Below are 3,114 nucleotides of genomic sequence, written 5' to 3'. Positions count from 1 at the left end.
CGTCAATTTTAACTCGTTATGCTGTCAGTTGTGTCTGTTTTTTTGCATCAAATCTGGAGTTTTTTTTTAAGGAGAAAACTAAAACCCAACCATTCCGCCACTCTAGAAAATGACGGTTTGTTTAGTAAATTTCCAATTGTGATGGGTTTTAAAGGACACACCCAAGACTTACCCATGGCACGCCCACTTGGCCAGTTTTTTGACAAAAATGACAGGTTTGTCAGGTTTTTGGAAAATTGTCACACACCTTTAGTGAATATGCCAGAACACCAAACTGACAGGAAAATAGACAAAAAACCTGACAGGAACACATTAATAAATCAACCCCAATATGTGTGAATTGTTATGCATTAACTTTATTTGTATACTGTAGATTTAAACTTCCATCAAAGAGTACATGAACAAATAAAAACATGAACATATATTTCTACAGTTGTCTTAATATATTTTCCAGGTTGTTAAGGGCCCTATTACACCGGACGATTATCGTTCAGATTATCGTTAAAGCGTTCGAATCTAAACGATAATCGTTCGGTTGAAATGCAGTTAACGATTAACAACCGAACGAGAGATCGCTTTATAAGACCTGGACCTATTTTTATCGTTTCTTGTTTGCAAAACGTTCGCAAATCGTTCGTATTGAATAAGACGTCGGTCGTTCGCAATAGATACGAATGCAATAGTGAATAAATAGCGAAGAAAAACGATCGCAATTACTATCATAAGTAACGATTATCGTTCCATGGAAATGAGTGAACGTTTTCAGGTCTTTCGCAATAGCGGTCGTTTGAGATCGTTAATCGTTAACGATTATGCAAACGATAATCGTCCGGTGGAATAGGGCCCTAAGCCATATAGAGGTAGACTCATCAATAAGAACCCTTTTGGGGTCTTTGTTCTAACACAATGGAAAGCAGCCACAACCAAACCAGGCATTTTACATATGTAGCAATAGAAAGATAACCACACACCAATCTTAAATTGCCACAATATACAAGCAAATAAGTAGAGTTCTGAAAAGATATTTCTTCCAGCAGTAGATAAGTGAATCCAATAATGCTTTATTTAACCCTGTGATGACCAGGACCATTTTTATTTTTGCACTTTCATTTTTTCCTCCTCGTCTTTAAAAGGGCATAGTGTTTACATTTTTTTTTACCTATAGATCCTTGTGATCCCTTATTTTTTTGCAATACCAATTGTACTTCGCAATGACGTACCTAAAATATGTATGTAAAACTGGCAAAAAAATTTTTTTATTTGTTTCATTTTGGGGGGTTTCGTGTCCACGACGTTCACCCTATGGTAAAACTGGCATGTTATTTATGTTCCTCAAGTCAGTGCCACAATATGCAACTTATAAAATGCTTGTTTTATTTCACTGCTTTTAAAAAATTAAAACCTTTTTAAAAAAAATACATGTATGTAAAATAGCTCTATTACTATGCTTATAATGTTATACTATAAGGTGTCAGGAGGAGAAGCACTGCTAGGTAATGTATGCTGCTTCTCAAATCGTTGGTCGCCCGCCGTGCACCGCTATTCCACGAATCGATGCGCAATGGGTGACCGATGATTTTAGGTTTGGGCCTAAATAAACGATCAGCCAATGACACGATCATCGGCTGATCGTTTTCTCTATTCCACCGAGCTATAATCGGCTGAATTGGGCCGATTCGGTGGATTATCGCTCCATGGAATAGGCCCCTTAGTCATAGTGTCATTACCCCAACTACCAAACTTGATATATTCCAAAATGCCTCACTGAATGCATGCTTCCTTTTGTTAAAGTGTTAAAAAGTGCCACAAGCAAAAAGCAAAGAGGAACAGTTTGTAATGCAATTTTGAGATGCACCAGTTACCCTAATATTGTTGCAGACAAAGTAAACCCACCCTTTTATGGCAGTAGTGCTATCTATTGGCCGTGGTAATGGTCTCTGTTACTCTGACAACATTCATGGGCACGCCCCAAAAAGTCAAGTTGTTGATTTGGTTTTCAAATTCCTCAGATCTCTAAGCACCGTTGTATATGCCGGAAAAATAAGTCCAATCCATGAAGGTCACACTTCACAACCTACAGATCTACTGGTAACATCTTGGTGCCAGGCACTGCGGAACACTTTCAGAGCTCTTGTTGAATCAATACCTTGACAGGTTAGAGCAAGAATGATTGCATGGGGTACTGACACAATTTTAGGCAGATAGTTTTAATTTTATGGCTGGGTACATCACTTTATTGTTTGTTCATATTGTTCCTATGTACATAGACTATGATTCTATGTTATCAATTAAACACAGCGAGACTCTTGTTAATTCTGGTCAAACACGTGTATTTTTCTGTTTTCATTCCCATGAAAATTCATCAAGATGGTCGCCAGCCAGAGTAATTTTTAACTGAATGTATATAGTTTCCTTGTTGAAGTAAAGATAGCGAATGTTTAGGTCATTAGATCTAGACTAAACAAATCTTTATGTCTATAGGAACCTTGTATTCACAGAAACACAAGAATATGGAACGCATAATGAATTTGCATGTCATGCTTCCATATGGGCCATGCTAATCTTTTCTGTATCGACCCAATTTTAGCAATACGCGCTGTTTAGTCAAGTGAAGAAGAATTGTAAAGCATTTCTATTAGTCAAAATTAATGATTTGTCACAATAGATTTAAATAATGTGCTTGTGTTTTGGACAAAATACTCTTATCAGTCATGCACTGTTTGCAGTGGGCAGCTTTAGGCAGGTATTAATGACTGTTAGGGAATAAAAGCTGAGAATGGTAAAGTGGTTTTCATTTTCATTGAAGGATTGGCATGAGAAATAGATGAGTGATGTAATCTGTGTCACTCCTGATTCTCATTATCCACATATAACTTGCACTGTAGAGAGAAACTACAATAATAACATAGTCAAATAGTTGATAAGGTTGTGAAAAGACACAGGTCCATCAGGTTCGACCTATGAGTAAGTTGTCAAATGCTTTATAAAAATGAGAAAAAAAAGTATCCCTATTTAAAAAAGAGGATCAAAAATAGAATAGAAAATCATTCAATAGAAAAATCAGTTAATCAAATTTCATGATTTCTTTTTCATTTCTTTGTGTTAAACTATACA

The 3,114-nt window shown here is 36.3% G+C and overlaps 1 non-coding gene across 1 annotated transcript; it reads right to left on the bottom strand.

Moving 5' to 3' along the window:
* Positions 1-2,504: 2,504 nt before the first annotated feature.
* LOC138785032 (U6 spliceosomal RNA) lies at positions 2,505-2,607 on the bottom strand. Its single transcript, XR_011362016.1, has one exon. It is a non-coding gene; the product is annotated as a U6 spliceosomal RNA (small nuclear RNA).
* Between the last annotated feature and the right edge of the window lie 507 nt (positions 2,608-3,114).

Source organism: Dendropsophus ebraccatus, chromosome 2 (genome assembly GCF_027789765.1).
Source record: "Dendropsophus ebraccatus isolate aDenEbr1 chromosome 2, aDenEbr1.pat, whole genome shotgun sequence".
Taxonomy (NCBI): domain Eukaryota; kingdom Metazoa; phylum Chordata; class Amphibia; order Anura; family Hylidae; genus Dendropsophus; species Dendropsophus ebraccatus.
The sequence above is the reverse complement of the archived record's forward strand: the minus strand, read 5'-3'. Positions and strand labels throughout refer to the sequence as shown.